The 21258-nt window shown below is 37.1% G+C and overlaps 1 non-coding gene across 1 annotated transcript; it reads right to left on the reverse strand.

The window, feature by feature from the left end:
• Window positions 1-11965: 11965 nt before the first annotated feature.
• Window positions 11966-12071, reverse strand: LOC131167140 (small nucleolar RNA R71). The gene has a single exon (XR_009140001.1). It is a non-coding gene; the product is annotated as a small nucleolar RNA R71 (small nucleolar RNA).
• Between the last annotated feature and the right edge of the window lie 9187 nt (window positions 12072-21258).

Here is a 21258-nt window from a genome sequence, read left to right on the forward strand (position 1 = left end):
ATGCTTATAGTACAAATTTATATTGACAACATCATATTTGGAGCAACTCATGAAGATTTATGTAACGAATTTGCTACAACTATGCGAAGAGAGTTTGAAATAACCATGATGGGAGAATTAAATTACTTCCTAGGGCTACATATCAAACAAGCTAAAAATGGAACATTCATAAATCAAACTAAATATATCAAAGACATGTTAAAAAAGTTTGATATGGAGGAAAACAAACCCATAGGAACTCCCATGAGCACCTCAACAAGTCTTAACAAGGATGAAAAAGGAAAACAAGTAGATACCAAGCATTACTGAGGAATGATAGGAAGCTTACTTTATTTAACAGCAAGTAGACCGGATATCATGTTTAGTGTTTGTATGTGTGCTAGGTTTCAATCAGCTCCTAAGGAATCACATCAAATCGCAGTTAAACGAATCCTTAGATATTGACTAGGCACATTTGATCTAGGTTTATGGTATCCAAAGGGAACTGATTTCGAAATGATTAGTTATTCAGATGCGATTATGTAGGATGCAAAATAGATAGAAAGAGCACTAGTGGGACTTGTCACTTTCTAGGACACTCACTAGTTTCTTGGTTCTCAAAGAAACAAAATTTCATAGCATTATCTACAGTTGAAGTAGAATACATAGCAGCTAGGAGCTGTTGTGCTCAAACCTTGTATATGAAACAACAATTAAGGGACTTCAGAATACAATACCAAACAAACCCTATAAAGTGTGACAATACAAGTGCTATAAATATTTCAAAGAATCCAGTATCACATTCAAGAACTAAACATATTGATATACGTCATCATTTCTTAAGAGATAATGTAGAGAAGAAAGAAATAGTACTTGAATTTGTTAACACTCATGATCAATTAGCTGATATATTTACAAAACCATTAGCTAAAGATCAATTTTTATTTATCCGACAGGAATTAAGAATGTTACATGTAAGAGAGGTTAACTATGAGAGAATCAAATTTTTCTTCAAGGCAAATGACTGCCAGACACCAGGCAGGCGCCTAATAGGCTACCGTCTATCTGGAAAGACAGTGGACAAACGACTGTCAACTTGGTGACAGACGACTATCTCGTGATGGTTCATGTTCTTTTAACATAAAAACACTCTTTTTAAAACCCCCAGATGCCTATCCATTCTTCTCCCCTTCTCTAAACCAACTCCTCTTCATTCTCTTCGAAGTTCCTTCTCTCCAAACCTCTTCCCAATGTCATTCTATCAAAACCCTACATCCTTCACATCTAGAGTTTCTCAAATTACTACGTCTTCATCATGCCAAGAACTAAAACTATTGGGAAAAAGGACAAAGCTTCTTCTTTAAAGGCTGCAAGCAACAACGAAATAGAAAAATGGATGGTCTCATCTCACGCAAAAGCGTTGTATCAAAATCACATCTCTACAATCGATCCAATGTTTTGTAAGGTATTAGATGTTACTTTCTTTGAAGAAAACTTCCCTGAAATTCTTGAGTTGTTCAAAAATATAGGATGGGATAAGTTCATTCTTCACCAAGTTAAGGGATACTATCCTGACCAGATTAAACTTTTCTACTCAAACGTGGTAAAGAAAGACATTGGATTTGATACTGAAGTTTTTGGCCAAAAGATAACACTTACTCCACACTCATTGCGGAAAATACTTCTTCTCAAGCATGGGGATTTTGAGTGCAATCCAATAGAAAAATAATGGACTATGGAGCAGGGTTTTTCACCACAAGAATTTTTGCCTCTCGTGATGAACGATCAACCCGTCTATTTTGGACATCCTCCACCATACAAACAGCTCAATCTCCAAGCACAAATCCTTCACAAGATCATTGCTTATAATATAATTTTGAGGTCAAGATCCTTTGATCATGTGTCTTTCTTCGATTGTTTTGTTATGTGGTGCATATTAAAAGAAAATAAATTGGATTTAGCCAGCCTTGTCAAATGGATGGTTATGAAGCTCGGATCTCCTAGAATAGGGCGGCTTCCGTATGGTGGCATTCTTTCCTTAGTATTTGCTCATTTTCAAGTCATCACTCCATCTTCCAAACTGGTGAAGCAAACCCATTACAACCTATTCTCCTCCACTACCTTAAAGAGGATGGGTTACAAAAAGTACACCGAAGGATGGATGTTTAGGGGCAATAGACCAGCACCATAAGAAAGGAATCCAACTCTTGAAGAAGCTGATATGCCTCCTTGGTTTCTCCCTTTTTATCAGCACTATTCTAGCTTCAGTTCTAAAATAAGGGATAATTTTGCTTCTCTTCAAGACAAGATCACAAATATTGATGATAAATATACTTTACTAGATAAACGTCCTGAAAACATAGAGCAACGTGTCACACAAAATGACACTGATTCAAATAAAGAGAGTAATGAGAATGTTGATGAAGACTCTTAGGCAAAATCAAGTGAAGACACTGCTGAAGTTGAAGAAGAAAAAGAAGAAGAAGAAGAAGAAGAAGAAGAAGAAGAAGAAGGCTCTCGGCAATCCAAAGGAAAAGGATTTGCTGAAGATAGTGACACAGCCTTTGATACTTGGCTATAGACTTTTGATGCTTAAACTTTTGATATTTTGTATGCTACACATGCTCAATTTCTGGATGTATTAGGCCTTTTTTATTGATGTCAAAAGGGGAAGTATGTGTGTGAACAAAGTTTATGAGTCTATGTATGTTTGATGTACTACGAGTTCTATGAACTATGAGTTTTATGTTCCATCTGCAAATAAAACTATGAATCTTCTGAACTTATGTCTTAATGCGATTATTTTAAGTCTATGCTTATTGACAGGGGGAGCATTATTTTTATTTTATATCTTTGCTCTTTCTTTGTCATCAGAAAGGGGGATATTGTTGGCCTAGTTAGGCTTACAAACTCTTGGTTTTGATGATAACAAAGTAAAGTTACCTAATGTGTTTCCAAGTGATATTATTTCAGACAAAGATGATTTGCTCAAATTTTACATACCTTGACATGACAGCTTACAAGGATCAAGGAACAAGGAAAGTCACATATGAATACTAGAGATCCATAATGAAAGCTCATAGACGTCTGAAAGATTAAAGAGCAGCATTAAAAGGACTCAAAGCAAAGAAGTGTCAAATGTGTTTATAAAACAAGCTTTGTAAGTACTTCAAAGTTGATTCAAATATGAATTTTCATTTTGAAGCTCATTAGGCAAAGACACACTTAGAAATCTGAAGTTTTAAAATCTTAGAACACATTTTTCAAAGTTAAACAAGTTTATACTCCAAGAATATCTAAGCAAAAATGAAAGAGATAAAAAAATTTTTCAAAAGAAACAAAGTCTATTGGACAGATGAATGTCTGTGTAGTGATAGATGACTGGCTTATTTGGAGAATTTTAATAGAAGTTAGAAGCCTGATAGATGACTATTAAGGTTCAGACAGACGACTACCAGTGTCAAGTGAGATGCCTGTATGTGTTCTGCTAGACGACTGCCACCTTTCTATTTGAAAAAAATATATATGTATGATATACATGAATAGACGACTACCAGTGACTACACAATCGTCTGGCTCACAGTAGATTTTAAAATTTCCAACGGGCATATTTTTGAAATTTAAATTATTTGAAGCCCAAACTAATTTACAACTTGGACCCTACTCCAAGTAAACTTGGGGAACAAGTAAGAAGTCTTTCTACATCTATAAATACCCTCAAGGTTCATTAATTTAGATACCAAGAAATCAATTCAGCTATCATACTCTCTCAAAGCTTACTGAAATTCTGAAAGCTTTCTATTGCTCTCATCACTCACAAAAATCTCTGAAGTCTTGCTGAGTTTCTCACTGTGTTTGTGCATCGTTGTTGATTCTTTCATCCTTTGAAAAATACTTACGGTGATAAATCTTTAGAGCTTCATATTGAATTTTCATATTCTAAATTTACTGAAGTACGTAGTTTTTCAATTTGTACTAATCAGCTCTTTGAGGAGCAAGTTTTTGTTCTCCTTGTTTTATATCTTTGTAATAGATTGATTGACGGTTCGAATGCTGAATCATTGGACCAAACAAGGGGATATTGTTTGGAGAAGGCGAGCTCTAGCCTTACCCAAGGAGTGTTGTAACTGGTATTGTTCCGCCTGGTAAAGGAACGGTGATAGTGAATCCTTTGGTGATTTTTCCAAGAGCGAGGACGTAGGCCATGTTGAAATCGAATCTCATAAAACCCTATGTTCTTCTTTCTCTTCCCTACTCTTTATTTTTTTTAACAAAAGTTACAATCTGTGTGGTTGCTTTAAAATTAATAAATTATGAGTGTTCAGTTATTAAATAGACCGGAAGGTAATTTGTTTTTGTTTGATCAGCATTGATTGCGGAAACCGAAAGGGACTACGTTGGTTGATCTTCCTTAACTCATTATAATGAAAGTTTATTTAAAAGCTGAACATTGGGAAGAAGTGTAATTGTGATGTAGGGCTTATACAAGTTTAGCAAATTTTCATATTGATGCAGGGCTTATACAAGTTCAGCAAATTTTCATATTGATACAGAGCTATTATTACAAGAATTGAGTGATTGATAATTTTACTTTGATTGTGATTACTCTGAATTAATTTTGATTGTGTTTGAGCATTGATTATTGTTATAACACAAAAGGTATTAAAAAGGAGGAATAAAATTTTTAAATCCCAATTCACCCCCATCTTGGGAAAGCTATTCCAATTTCAATATTGTTGCAAAGAGTGTGTTTCTATCAACTATTGGAGGGCAAGTAAAAGCAAAAGTACCCTACTCCTACAAAGTGATTCTTGGATCCGAATAAGATGCTGGATGTCTTGCCTCTGACTTCGTTGAACCAGATATACATAAGTATACTAACTTGAGCTCCTCAAGCCAAAGCAAGAGAGGGTCAGTCAAGGGCATAGAGTAGCAAGGGTGCACCAACCGTCTGAAGCACGGTGTAGAACTGGAGTATACCCTGTCTCAACAATCAAGCGATCACCTTCATGGATCCGTAGCCAACTACTTCTACCTGACTAAAACTGTAGTAGTGCTTATCCTTATAGACAACCTTTCATCAAAACCAAACAATAAATCAAAAGCAGTAAATTGAAAGCATGTAAATGAAAGCAGTAAAGAGAAAGCATGTAAAAAGATCAAGCCTTTGTATTTGAATCGTCTGTCACTAACAACTGTCTATACAACTAAATGATCATCTAATCTAACAAAGCAAATGAAAATCACTCCTTATTATTCTAGTCATCTCTCACAAACGGCCGCCCCTACAACAGAGTGATGGCTCACAATGGTGTTCTAGGTTTGTCACTAACCCAGAATTGGCCAAAGAGGAACCCAGAGCTCATGTTCATAGCAAATATTTATAGGCTCTTGGGTTTACAAGGTTTGATTTTTAGTTTAGGAAAGTTTGCAGCAAATCTCGTGTAGAAGATCGTTGTCGTTAACCTAGTCGCTCCCATGCTTTCCTTATGTGCACCCTGGCAAAGACACATGGGAAATTAGGAATTTGAATCTTTAGTGTCTTCGACTAAGTCGCACTTCAAGGCTTCGCTGGTCGAGATGATGGTCGAGACTTGCAAGATCTTAATCTTCAAGGAATCTCAGGAACTCTACATAGTAGCCCCTCAAGGTCTCTTGGTCGACCACTTGGTCGATGCTCTCAGTATTTCTTGACTCAGGAGAGTTCAGCATCTCAACTTAGTCACCCTTGAGAGTCACATGGTCAATCATTTGGTTGAGCCTTGCAGCATTTCGATCTCAGTCTGAACTTCGGAGTCTGCAGTGGAAGACTAGGTCGCCCCTTGTGTTGTTGGTCGCACCCCTTGGTCAAGCAAAGACTTCCTTTTCTCTGATGTTCTGAAGCTTTGGGAGTTTGGTTAAACATTTGAATTTGAGCTTTGTGTACTCCAAATACTCCTTTAGCTTCTCGTATGCCTAACTCCTTGGGTTTAACCTCCATTTCCTGAAAATACCAACAAACCTTGCGTAGGTCCTAACAATGATAACAATGGGTAAATAAATAATAAAGTAAGGATAAGCAAAGGTATATGAGGGTCTAAAATCATGCATTTTAGGGACTCATCAGTAAATAGTCGAACCTCGTAAAAATCACCATGTTTGTTTTCTCTATCCCTACTCTCATTTATATTTCCGCACTTGTATGTTTAACTATTTATAGTTTTATGAATGTTTAATTAACCCTAAACTTGAGAGTGGTTGTGTTTTAAAAATAGGCTAAAAAGTTTATCTTGATTTTTAAAATATCCAATTCACCCCTCCCCCCTCTTGGGATTACACAAAAACTCACCATTGGTATCAGAGCATTGTTACAAAAAGCTTAAATGTATTTGTATAAAGATCACATGGCTCATCTTCGTGTATCCCCTTTTGGTGAGGATAATCATCTTCACACCCTTCATTCTTTTGTGGTGTTAACTATACATTTTGGAAACAAATAATGAGAATTTTTCTTTAAACATAGATTGAAAAGTGTGGAGGGTTGTTGCCAAGAGAGAATATAAACCTATGACAACTATTGAAAATAAATGTGTTCCTAAATCTGAAGATGATTTTAGTGAAGATGACATGAAGTTAGTACAAGTAAATGATAGTGCTATAAATTCTTTATATTGTGCTTTAGATGCAAATGAATTCAATAGAATCATGGCTTGCAGAACTGCTAAAGAGATTTGGGATAAACTAGAAATCACATATGAGGGAACTAAGGATGTTAAGGATAGTCGTATTGATATGCTTACTAGTGAATATGAAGATTTCAAAATGACTCCTAATGAATCTATACAGTCTATGTATTCTTGTTTCACACACATCACAAATTCTTTAAATGCTCTTGGAAAGACTTATCCTTCCTATTAGATGATCAGGAAGGTACTCAGAGGATTACCTCCAATCTGGGAACCAAAAGCAACATCTATATCTAAAGGGAGAAATTTGAAAGAAATGACGCTAGACAAACTCATTGGATCCCTCATCATATATGAAATGGCGATCAACGAGAGGATAAATGAACAGAGCAAAACAAAGAAAGTTACAGCTCTCAAAGCTTCAGCGAGTAGCTTTAATGAGGAAAGTGATCAGGACTCTATTGAGGACATGGCCTTGTCGACCAAAAATTTTAGAAAGTTCATTAAAAAGAACAAGAAATCTCCCAAAAAATATCAGGGCTCGAGAACACAAAAAGGAGATTCGAGCAAGAGAGAAAAGAAGTCAGATCCTCCGATGTACTACAACTACAAAAAGGTTGGCCACATCAAGCCGGAGTGTCTTGTTGACTCATTGAGTCCAATCCTATTTTGATAATGACAAATCACTTGGTATTTGACCTGTGCAATTGAGTTTGTGAACAGGATCATGATTTAGAATGCACGAACAGTAAGCTTGATATGGAAGCCACGAGGAACCTAAAGTACATATCACTTGGCCCAATCCATGGAACTAGAAGAATAAAAGGATGAAGAAGCAAGCTTCAAGTTCAAGATCTTCAATGGGAATGGGTATTTAGAATTGAATGTATTTACATATTTTATATGATTTAATTCGAAGCTTAAATATACCCTAGATAGACCTTAGGACTCATGCATTCCATGAAAGATTCATTTACATTAGTTCTAGGTTGAATAAAATTTTTGAGGAAAATTTTAGAGGCCTTATCAATGAACGTATGAAGGCCGCTCGGCGATGAAGAGTGTTCTCTTAGCGACAAAAAAATACAGAGAGCCTAAAAAGTTCAGACAGTGCTCTCATCGGCAAACTCGTGGCCTCGTCGATGAACGAGTGTTGTACCCTCATCGACGAATGTACCCATTCGTCAATGAAGGTTATGATGCATAATGACGTTTTAGCACAGACACGGACGTAAAACCTTTATTTTTAAATGATCTGATGGCCAGGATTTAATCTGAGAGTAAGAACACTATTTAAACACATCCTAAACCCTAGAGACACAAGTAGAACACTTTAGAGAGACTAATCTTGTGATCTTGTGATAAGTGTGCCTCCACTCTAAAGAATTTGCCAATACTCTACTACATCTATACTCTTTGGGCAAATCATCTCAGCTTTTCAAAGGAATTTCATCTACACATCTTGCAAGCATTCCTTGGTGATTAAGGTTTCATAAATAAGTTGTTAGTTTGTGATTTAAATATATATATACCTCAAAGTTGTTTTTCATACTCATATATCTACTATCTTTATTGAGAAGAAAAATTCATGTGTTATTACTTGAAAATTTTATTTGAGAAAGGATTTTGCTAAAGTTTGAATATTTGTGATATTCAAGTTTTTATTTTCATTCAAAGACTCGATATTTTGTTATTGCATAAACTATTTGATTAAATTTTTAGAGCTTCTAAATACATATTTTTGCGGAGTATCTTTTAAGTAGTTTGTTTAAATCTTTGCAAGATTCAAAGTTATATTTTTATTCAAAGATTTAAGTCTACTAATTATTTGATAACAAGAACATTGATCTGTGAATTATTGAAGATTATTTTAAAAAAGATCTTAGTTTATATTCTTGTATAAAATACTTTAAAATAAAACCCTAAGTTTCTCCAAAGCATATTTTTATAAAATCATTTTTGTTAGATATTGATTAAAGGGTAGATTTGTGAAGCACCTCATTCTTTATATAAAGATCATATTGATACATACAAATTAAGCTTCAACCTTTTATCATATAAGTATGTACTATAATTTCTATTGTACTCACTAGCTTGGTTAAAAGCAATTTGAGTTTTTGTAGAAATTGTAATTTTATTTTGTATTCACGATTCGAGCTGTGAACCAGGGTTGAGGAGGAAGTTACGCCTCTTGTAAGCAGCAAATTATAAGGGAAGCTCCATTCCAATTAAAGGAGCAGATTTTTAGTAGAATCCTTGAGTGGGTTGCTCAAGGTGAGGACGTAGGCTGGGGTAGGCCGAACCTCGTAAAAATCGTGTTTGTGTTCTCTCTTCCCTTAACTCCTTTTAATTTCCGCTTATATTTAAATTATATGTTTATTGTGTATGAGTTGAGCATTTGATAAGTTTTTGTGTAATTGGGTAAAATTGTATGCTTGATAAAGACACACATTAAATTGATTAATTGTGAAACATTAAGATAGGTATCAAGTAGATTGCAAGTTTGTAATTGATACTTTTCAAAATTAGAACTAAAAGGACTTAATTTTTTAAAATACCCAATTCAGGATAACACAGCAATTCACAAGTCCATTTCTCAAGAAGGACTCCAAAAAGAAAAATAAAGTCATCACTTAGGACAAACCAAGTTCCAGAGGAGTCCATAACTAGTATGTGCACTAGGTTAACTCATATAATTAACTCCCTGAATGCACTAGGGAAAAACTCCTCTACATATGAAATGATTAGGAAAATCCTTAGAGGACTCCCTCTTATTTGGGAACGTTAGGCCACTTCCTTAACCGAAGGTAGAAACTTGAAGAACACTTCCCTAGATGAACACATAGAGTCACTTCTCACATATAAGATGGCTATAAATGAAAGGACTACTGAAGTTAGAAAACATAAGAAATGAATAGCACTTAAAGCTTTAAAGGAAAGATTGAGTGATGAGAAGATAATGAGTTGGATGATGATGACTTAGCATTGTTCACTAGACGACTAGGAAAATTCTTTAAAAAGAATAATAGATTTTCTAGAAATTTAAAGGAACTAAAATGGACAAAGGTGAATCTAGCAAGAAAGAAACTAACGTTGAACCCCCAACTTACTATAATTTTACAAAGGTAAGTTGATAAGTCCCTAAAATGCATGATTTTAGACCCTCATCTACCTCTGTTTGTCCTTACTTTATTATATAATTACCTATTGTTATCATTGTTCGAAGTTATGCAAGGTTTGTTGGTCTTTTCAAAAAACATGTTTAAACCAAGGAGTTAGGCATACAAGAAGATAAAGGAGAATTTGGAGTCCACAAAACTCAGTTCAGATGTTTAGCCAAGTTCCTAAATCCTAGGATCACCAAGAGAAAAGAATACTATGTTTGACCAGGTGGTGTGACTAGAAACACAAGGGGCGACTAAGTCATTATCTGCAGACTCCAACATTTCTAACAAAAGAAGAATTGCAGCAAGGATCAACCAAGTCTTCGACCAAGTGACTCTCAAGGGGTGACCAAGTCAAGATACTGAAGCATGCTGAAGCCAAAACTATCGAGAGTATCGACGAAGTGTTTGTCTAGAAAGACCATAAGGGACGACTATGTCGAGTTCCTAATATTTCCTTACGCTCGAGATACTACAAGTCTCAACCATTAACTCGACTAGCAAGACCCTATGGAGCAACATAGTTGAAAGTACTGAAGATTCAAATCCCTGATTTCCCATGAGTCTCAACCAGAGCGCGAACAAGGGAAGCATGGGAGTGACTTGGTCGATAGCGACGATCTTCTGTGTGAGATTTGCTGCAAACTTTCCTAAATTGAAAATGAAACCTTGCAAACCATAGATCCTATAAATATTCACTATGAACATGAGCTCTAGGTTCCTCTTTAGCCAATTCTAGGTTAGTGACAGACCTAGAACACCATTGAGAACCACCACAGAGTAAATTTACTTGTTTTCCTTTACATTCCTATTGTGGTTCTCTTTTGTATTTCTCATCGTTAATGACAAATGAATCCATTTGCAATAAGAAACCATTTTTCCTACTTTTCTTTACATGCTTTCAATTTACATGCTTTGATTTACTACTTTGATGCTGATGAAGTCTTGCATGAAAGGATAAGCACTGCTACAGCCTCAACCAACTTGAAGTAGTTGGCTATGAAACCATGAAGATGCTCGTGTGATCATTAAGATAGGGTATACTCTGATTCCCAACTATGCTCTGGACAGTTGGTGCACCCTTGCTACCCTGTGTCCTCAAATGACCCTTTCCCTCTTGAGATTCTCGGGTTAGTACTCTTATGTTTAGCTAGTTTAGCGTAGTCAGAGGCATAGCATCTAGCGGCTAATTCATATCTAAGCATCGCTTTGTAGGAGTAGGGTAACTTAGATTTTACATGCTTTCCAGTATTTGTTAGAACACTCATTGCAAAATACCACCTTTTTCACTTTCTTTTACACAAGGAAACAATAGACTAATTGAGAAAGGTTTATAACTACACGGTTTAGTCCCTATAGATCAACACCCAACTTCCCCACTTTCTACTAAACTTGGGATTGTTGGATAGTACAAATATTATTTTTGGCAGTTAAGGACCCAAGCCTTGGCAAGCCTACCAAATTTTGGCACCATTGCCGGGGACTAGGGTACGGTTGTTAGCCGATTTCTCATTCAGAATATTGTTGCTTTTTTTGTATATATCTTTGTTTTTCTTCTTTGTTTGTATATTGAAGTCTTGAATCTCTATGCTTAAATTGTGTAAATGGACCCAGAGATGATTTCCATAGACCTCGAGATTGAGAAATCTCGTAGGTCACTTAGGAAGCCAACCTTAAGTCTTGAATTTACTAAGTTGTCTAAGCCAAAAGTCATGGCTGAAAAAAACCCACCAGTTCCCGCTAACCAAATCCTAGAACACCAAGCTCCCTGTCCACCTGTGATGGGAGAGCAACAACTTCAGACTCTTAGGGACTACTTTGTACCAAATGCATACATCTCACCATCTTGCATCCGATTCCTAGATGTTCAGGTGGCCCAATTCGAGATAAAGACTTCTATCATCTCGATACTGCCCACTTTTTATTGGATCTCCACTGAAAATATTTACTAGCATTTGGATGAATTCTTATAAATTTGCACCACCATCCACATACCCAATTTTAGTGATGATGTTTTTCATCTTAGGCCTTTTCAGTTCTCTCTAAAGGATAAGGCCAAATATTGGCTGACATTTTTAGGGCCGAACTTGGTGGCTAACTGAGCAAGCATGCAACACAAATTTCTAAAGAAGTACTTCCCAATTGGGAAGACTAATTAGCTTCAAAGAGCCATCACGAGTTTCACATAGATATATAGGGAACTCTTTTTCGAGACTTGGGAGCGCTTTAGAGATTTACTCTATAAATGCCCACATCATCAGGTCTCAAAGTGGCAATTAATCCAAACCTTTTATGAAGGGTTATCTAAGAGATATAGGTCGATGGTTGATGCATCATGCGGAGGTACTTTCCTCACAAAGCATGAGAATGAGGCATGGGTTCTTTTTGAGAACCTAGTTGAGAATTCTCAGCAGCACACCATTGCTACTCGTAGACCCCCCAACCCATCCACCTCCAAACCTAAGCGATTTTATGAGTTGACCACAAACCATGATCTGGCACCCACCCTACACACCATATCGAAAAATCTAGATCAGTGCTTGTCCTTAAGACAACAACAAAAGTCAAAGGCCTATGTAGAAGTATGTGCGATTTGTTCCGACCCCTTCCATTCTTGCTAAAATTGCCCACATGTGCCATCCCAACCTAAGCTTGGGTAGGAAGAAGTTAACTCTACCCATAATTGGTACAATAAACCATCAAACGACCTCTACTCTAATATGTACAACCCTGGGTGGAAACAACATTCTAACTTCTCTTAGAAGCTATAAGCTCTGGGTTTTTAATCCCAAAGACCTCCACATGCCCCTAATACTCAACTGCTACACTTATATAGTAATTCTCAAAATCATTCCATGTCTACCCCAAGACCTTCATCATTTCAGCAGCCACCTCCTCCTCAGCCCAAGTACAATACATTTCATGAGACGGTGTTGAAAGCCCACAAGAGGATTGAGGCTTACCACCAAGTAGATTGGCAGCTCCTTCACTCTCACTTCTAATCTATCGTGAAGCTAGAAGCCACCATGGGGCAACTAGCTACTACCTTGAGTCAGAGAGATGAGGGCAAGTTTCCGAGTTAGCCCATAGTGAACCCCAAGGGACAATACGGGGTGGAATGTGAATTGGACGTTGATCCCTTATCATTTCATGAGCAGGCCCAAGCGGTGACCACTCTCAAGAGTGGCAGGATGACAAACAATAAGGTAGAGGAGCAGTTGGGTGAGGAAAAGGGTGAGGAAGAAAAGAAGGAAGGACCCAACTTTGATTCTTGCACCCTATCCTCCTCTAGTTTAATACATAAACCCTCTATTCTGAATCTTGTCATAAGAGGAACCAAGCCTCACTATGCCCTTCATAGCGCATTTCATGCCTCTCCAATATCATCCTCTACAGCTTCTCTTCCACCTTCTTTGTTTAGGAAGGAGGCTTCCACACAATCCATCTAGGACATATTTAAACAAGTGAATATCAACAAGCCTATCTTAGATGATATCAAGCAAACACCTGCATACACTAAGTTCTATAAGGACTTGTACATGCAGGAGCACGAGTCGAGGGTGCATATGAATAGACTAGTAAAGTGGGCTAAGCACATGAGCTCATTGATATTAAGGCACCTCATTCTTAAACTGAAAGACCCCGGCTCACCCATTATTTCATGTGCAATTGGCGGTTACACTATTGATAAGGCTCTTTTAGATTTAAAAGCGAGCGTGAACATCCTCCCATACTCGGCTTACCAGAAACTTAACATAAGAGAGTTTCAGCCCACCCTGGTCACATTGTGTCTTAGTGATCGTTCCATAAAGAAACCGCGGGGTGTGGTAAAGGATGTAGTAGTCAAGGTGGAAGAGTTCCATTACCCTGTCGATTTCATTATCTTAGATATGGAACCATCCACGAATATGATCAATGTCCTTTTGGGATGACCATTCTTAGACATGACTAATGCATGCATTCAATGCCAGACAGGGATCATGGACATCTCCCTTGGCCATAAGCAACTTCGGCTGAATGTATTTTATGTTCCCCAACATCCACTTAAAGTCGTCCAAGCTGTGGATGAGGGCATGATGGATCAAGTCATTGGGGAAGAGGTTCCCTCAATTATGTGGAGGGATCCATTTGAAGAAACATTTCAGGCCAAGAGTCCCTCTTCATCTAGCTTGGAGGATCCTTACAAACTAAGTAGTGAAATTCATGACTTGGATTCCGATCTAGAGGAAAATTCGGGGGTAAGCAAGAAAGGGAGTGATATGGAAAGAGGGGAGAAGAATTTTAACTTTGAACCAGGATGAGTTCAATATGGGCATTCATGAGTTCAGCTAAAGACAATAAATTAAGAACTTCCAGGATGCAACCCTACAATTTTTCTTTTCTTCCTAAGTTCATAGTTTGTATATAGTAGAATAACTCAGGTTTAGAGTTTTTAGAGCAAGCTTTAGGATAAGTTGGGGGTGAGACTAAAGGGGTAACCATCACGTATATAGGTGACTTGATCCAGTCCCTGAACTCTACTGAAATTTGAAATATCAAGAGGTTCAACAATGTTGGCAACCAGCACTGCCAGTTAGGCACGACCTTGTTAGGAGTGAGGTTTTCCTATTAAAGTAAAAGGGTGCGACCAAATGCGACCAACACAAGATCTAGTGCGACCTAGTCAAGAAGGTCCAACATCATTTAAAATCCTATTTTGCACCCTAATTTTCAACTCCCGCCATTGTTGCCTCTTGGTCGATCCTTGTTGCCCCTCCCTTCAACTTCGTCACTAAAGCCCCAAGTATCGTCCCTAATCCTGCAATTATCCTCCAGCCATCAGCCATATTCTCGACCCCTTCTCCATCACTCAAGTTTTGGTTCCTCAATTTAGGGTTAAGCCTTGTAACTTCTTGAACACTTGTGCCCCTCCGTATTCTATACTCTCTTATATAAATGGAGCTACACTCAAGGACAAAGACTAAAGAGGAGCACGGCCAGCCCTTCCAGACTCCCCTTTGGAATCGCCGGCACCAGAGGGGGAAATCATTCGCATAGAGGTAGGATGGCACTGGGGAACAACAATAGCTGGTGGAAAGGATGCAGACCCCACGGGTGCCTCGTGAGGTTCCACCAATGCCTACTAGTGTACCACCCACTACCTTGGGCTTGGTAATATGGGATGCATTGGTGGAAGCTCTCCAAAAGATAATCACTGCTATAGAAAACTATGATGGCCTCGGCAGTTCTAATGCAAATCCAGTCCATATTTCTGACTCAGAGTCAAAGTTGGAGAAAAAGTGAAAGGACTTAGTGGCTTCTCTATTTATGTATTGTGCTTCTACGGCAAATTTTGTTTTTATTTTCTTTTATTTTGTAGTTTCTTTGTCTATCACACCATGTTCTGGTGGCACTCTTAGTACTCATAAGGTCTTTCTATATGTTGTACTGCCCTTTGATATTAATGAAATCTACATGGTGTTTTTGGAATCATTTGTTGTGCTATAGTGTATTATTGCATGCATGTTATTTCTAGATTTTATATTATCTAATGTGCAGGTACATTGGTTGACTTCACTACACTATGTGTCGTGTTTCCTCCATTGTTCCTAGGTTCTTTATTTTCACACTTTAGTGAGGACACTAAAGTTCTAAGTTAGGGGTAGGGGTAGGCTACACTGTATGGCACTTTTTTGCACAAAAATGAAAAATTCAAATTTCCTTTTCCGGTGAACATTGTTGATTATGTCATGATTAACACTACTTTATACCCTTTACATACTTGCATATAACCTAGAAGTTACATGTGTAGACCCATCACTAACATGACCTTGTTATGCTCACTGACAATGTAGTGGGTTACTTGTGTAATTTCTCATTATATGGCTAATCTAGGATTTCTAACTCTACCTTGGTTGAGTAGTGGTTCATTTGTGTTAATATGGTTGTATAAACTCTATTATTTACATGGTATCTTATAAGGCTGAAAACATACTTACACATGATTGCTAGTACTTAGGGTTCCTTGAGAGCACTGAGAGAACACCTGTGGCGACTACGACACCTTGTGAGATACTATTGAGCTATTTGTTCATTTCTTGAGTTGCTGTCATCAAACTCTGAGTTTTTGAAACTCAACTTTCCTTTTTCTAGTTATTCTTTGTATACTCGTATTTATTCTTGACTTGCTAGATTAAAGGTGACATCAATTGGGGAGATAAAAACCTAGGTCTTGTAGCCTACTTAAGATGTGAAGACTGAACCACCCCTAGAGATAGATTTATGTCAGGGACTCCTACTTGAGTTTAATTCCTAGTGGTGCTATGAAGATACAAAGTGTTGTAATGATTGTCCTAGCTGACCATAAAAAGGGAATATGTAAAATGAAGAAAATGAGCAGAAGAATGAGTACACATGCCCCATAAATACAACAAAGTTCAAGCAACGGATGCGACACATGTTCTACACATATAAAGACTCTTCAGCTACCCATTACCTAAGATATATTTATGTGTGGTCAATGAATAAGTTGGCCTAGGGTCGCTTTGGTTGGATATGACAAGTAGGTGAGAAGATACTAGGGTGAAGGCCCCAACACCTCACAAATAGGCTAGATCCTCTTCAGACTAGTTCACTCCATATCTTTAGTGTTTGTTCCTTAAAATATCTGGGATGTTTGATTATGACACTCTAACTCACATATGATGAGTGAACCTATCTTCTTGAGTGTTTTTTAGGATATACTAGTAAGGGTGAGTCAAGATGATTGTTCGTAGGTGTCCACGGATATCCTGAGGGTAACGAGTCATGCACTTTACACATGCCTTATGATTTCACCTATCTATACTCAAAATAATATGACTACATTAACTCTGAAGTATCATTGCTGGTTGACTCTTTGTGAATATGCTATTCTTGATGATAGTATAACGTTGAGACTTGTGTGAGTGATTTTCTTCGGAGTCGCGTGTATAGAAAAGTTATGTATAAAAGAGCTTATATATAATTCGGTGATATTCTTGTGTGTGAAATGGTATATCTTTGTTTTATGCGTTTTCATTTAATGTTCATTGGAATTGGTGTTTGTGGGTATCGCCCTAGAAACCCTCATGAGACTAGAAATTTTCCACTAAGATCAACCTAGGGATTTAAAACCTTGTAGCATACAGTAAATGCAACCGTATTTACCACGAAAGGGGAGAGAGATAGGATTTTATAATTTTCTTAGATTTTAATTTTATCGAGGACTAGCAAAGTGTAAGTTGGGGGTTGTGATGAGTCCCCAAAATGCATTATTTTAGACCCTCATCGAACTTTGTTTATCCTTACTTTATTATGTAATTACCCATTGTTATCATTGTTCGGAGCTATGCAAGGTTTGTCGGTCTTTTCAAGGAAAATAGGTTGAAACCATGGAGTTAGGCATATGAAAAACTAAAGGATAATATGGAGTCAATAAAGTTCAATTCAGATGTTCAGCCAAGTTCCTAAAGACTTGGATCACCGTGAGAAAGAATACTATGTTTGACCAAGTGGTGCGACTAGCAACACAAGGGGCGACTAAGTAATCATTTTCAGACTCCAAGGTTTCTAGCTGAAGAAGAATTGCAGCAAGGATCGACCAAGTCTTTGACCAAATGACTCTCAAGGGGCAACCAAGTTGAGATACTGAAGCATGTCAAAGCCAAAACTATCGAGAGTATCGACGAAATGTTCAACCAAAGAGACCATAAGGGGCGGCTATGTCGAGTTTTTGAGATTTCCTAGAGCTTGAGATACTTCAAGTCTCGATCATCAACTCAACTAGCAAGACCCTATGGAGCAAATTAGCTGAAACTACTGAAGATTCAAATCCCTGATTTCCCGCAAGTCTCAACCAAGGTTCGAACAAGGGAAGCATGGGAGTGAATTGGTCGATGGTGACGATCTTCTACGCGAGATTTGCTACAAACTTTCCTAAACTGAAAATCAAACCTTGTAAACCCTAGAGCCTATAAATATTCGCTACGAACAATAGCTCAAGGTTCCTTTTTTGCCAATTTTGGGTTAGTGATAGACCTAGAACACCATTGAGAACCATTTAGATTAGATTTACTTGCTTTCCTTTATATTTCTATTGTGGTTCTCTTTTTTATTTGTGATTGTTGGTGATAGACAAATCTGTTTGCAATAAGAAATTATTTTTGCTACTTTTATTCACATACTTTAACTTACTGCTTTGATTTTGATGAAGTCTTACATGAAAGGATAAGCACTACTATAACCTCAACCAGCTAGAAGTAGTTGGCTATGGAACCGCAAAGGTGCTTGTGTGATCGTTGAGATAGTGTATACTTTGGTTCCCAACAATGCTTCGGACGGTTGGTGCACCCTTGCTACCCTGTGCCCTCGAATGACCCTCTCCTACTTGGTCTAAGATTCTCGGGTTAGTACTCTTATGTATAGCTAGTTTAGAGTAGTCAGAGGCATGGCGTCCAGCGACTAATTCATATCTAAACATCGCTTTGTATGAGTAGGGTAACTTAGATTTTACATGATTTCCAGTAGTTGTTAGAACACTCATTGCAAAATAACACCTTTTCCTCTTTCTTTTACATGAGGCAACAATGGAAAAATTAAGAAAAGGTTTATAACCATACGGTTTAGTCCCTGTGGATCGACACCCGACTTCCCCACTTTCTAGTGAACTTGGGATTGTTAGGTAGTATAAATATTATTTTTCATAGTTAAGAACCCAAGCCTTGGCGAGCCTACCATAGGCCATATAAAGCCTGATTATCCACAACTTAAGAAAGATGCTAAGAAGAAGAAGAAGAAGAAGAAAGCAATGAAAGTAATTACTTGGGATGACTCCAACTCAAGTAGCTCAGAAAGTGACTCAAGTGATCACAAAGTAACCAACCTTTGTTTTATGGCAAGAGAAGACAAGGTATGTTTTAGGTCCACCCCATTAAAAGATAAATGGTACTTGGATAGTGGATGCTCAAGGCATATGACTGGTTATAAGTCCAAGTTCACCTCGTTGACACTAAAGGATGGTGGACATGTCACTTTCGAAGATAATACCAAAGGTTGAATTATCGACATCGGCAAAGTCGGTAAGGAACCCTCTTTGATAATTAACAATGTTTTATTGGTTTAATGGTTAAAGCATAATCTACTTAGCATTAGTCAACTAAGTGATAAGGGTTTTGACATAACATTTAATAAGGACAAATGTATAGTTGAACATACTGAAAATCATGAAATATTATTGACTGCAAACCGGGTTGAAAATGTATATTGCATAAACTTTGAAAACCTGGTATCTCTAGAAGTTAAATGCTTCACAGCCTTAAATGAAGCTAGTTGGCTATTGCATAGGAAATTAGGACACGCCAACATGGACTTGCTGTCAAAGTTAGTTAAAAAAAAACTTAGCCAAGGGTTTACCCAGCACAAAGTTCACAAAAGATAAGGTCTATGATACTTGCCAACTTGAAAAGCAAACCAAGACTAGCTTTAAGAAGAAGCAACACATCTCCACTGGTAGGCCACTAGAACTAATTCACCTAGACCTATTTGGCCCCACTAAAACACAAAGCCTAAGACGAAAGCAATGTACTTTTGTCATAGTTTATGACTACTCCAGGTTTACCTGGGTATTATTATTATCCTCCAAGGATGAAGTGTGTAAAATGTTAACCAACCTGTGTAAGAAGCTTTAAAATGAAAAAGGGTATGGTGTTCTACACATTAGAAATGATAAGCGTGGAGAATTCAAAAATAGAGATGTTGAAAACTTTGTGACAAAAATGGAATTTCTCACAACTTTTTCAGCACCACATACACCTCAACAAAATAGATTTTTTGAAAGGAAGAATAAACCACTTTAGGAAATGGCTAAGACCATGCTAAATGAGCATAACCTACATAAATACTTTTGGGATGAAGCAGTGAACAACGCCTGTTCTAAACCTACTGATGTTGATGATTTAGAAATTAGAAAGGGTTTAGAAGACCTAGCAATTTATGAAATCAAGGATAAGAGCAACAAAACTAATGTACCATCTAATGATGACTCTCTAAAACATTCTGAATTGCCTAAGGAATGGAAATTTGTAAAGAATCACCCTAAGGACCAAATCATAGGTGAACCATCATGAGGGGTGTCCACTAGATCCTCATTAAAGAATCTATGTAATCATTGTGCATTCCTATCTCAAGAGGAACCAAAGAATATAAATGAAGCAATCAATGATGATTCATGGATAGTAGCTATGCAAAAGGAATTGGATTAATTTGAAAGAAATAAAGTTTGGAAGTTAGTTCCTAGACCCACTGATCATTTAGTAATTGGCACTAAATGGGTCTATAGGAATAAAAAGGATGAATATGACATTGTAGTGTGTAACAAGACTAGATTAGTAGCTCAAGGTTACAATCAAGAGGAATGTATTGATTATGATGAGACCTTTACTCCCGTAGCAAAAATGGAAGCAATTTGAATGCTACTAGCCTATGCATCCCATGAGACCTTCAAACTCTAAAAAATGGATGTAAAAAGTGCATTTTTGAAAGGGTATATCAATGAAGAAGTGTATGTAGTTCAACCCCCTGGTTTTGGAGAATTTCATTTTCCAAATCATGTGTTTATACTAACAAAAGCCTCATATGGATTAAAACAAGATCCTAGAGCTTTGCACGAAAGATTGAGTGGCTTCTTTTTAAAAAATGGATTCACTAGAGGAAAAATGGATAGTACCCTATTTATAAAATCTAAGATCAACAATATGCTCATCATACAAATCCATGTTGATGATATTATATTCGATGCTACAATGAGTAATTATGGAAAAAAATGTGCTACATGCATGCAAGATGAGTTTGAAATGAGCATGATGGGCGAGTTGATGTATTTCCATGGTCTTCAAATTAAACAAGCCAAAAATGGAACATTCATCAATCAATCAAAGTACATAAAGGACTTGCTCCAGAAATTTGATATAGAAGGTGGCAAGCCATTGGAAACTCCAATGAGCACTTATATTAGTCTAGACAAAGATGAGTGAGGAAAACCAATAGATGTTAAATACTACTGACGCATGATAGGTAGCTTGCTTTATTTGACAGCCAATAGACCTAACATTATGTTCAGTGTTTGCATATGTGCTAGGTTTCAATCGGCATCTAAAGAGTCTCATCAAATAGTTGTTAAAAAAATTTTAAGGTATTTGATAGGTACTATAGACTTAGTTTTATGGTATCCTAAAGATACAGCATTTGAAATGATCAGCTATTTGGATACGAATTACGCTGGATGTAAAATAGACCGAAAAAGTACTAGTGGTATTTGCCACTTCTTAGAACGTTCTCTAGCATTCTGGTTTTTCAAGAAATAGAATTCCATGGCGCTATCCACTGCTGAAGTAGAGTATGCTGCAGCAGGTAGTTGTTGTGCACAAATGTTGTATATGCAAAAACAACTCAAG

Source organism: Malania oleifera, chromosome 10 (assembly GCF_029873635.1).
Source record: "Malania oleifera isolate guangnan ecotype guangnan chromosome 10, ASM2987363v1, whole genome shotgun sequence".
Classification (NCBI taxonomy): domain Eukaryota; kingdom Viridiplantae; phylum Streptophyta; class Magnoliopsida; order Santalales; family Ximeniaceae; genus Malania; species Malania oleifera.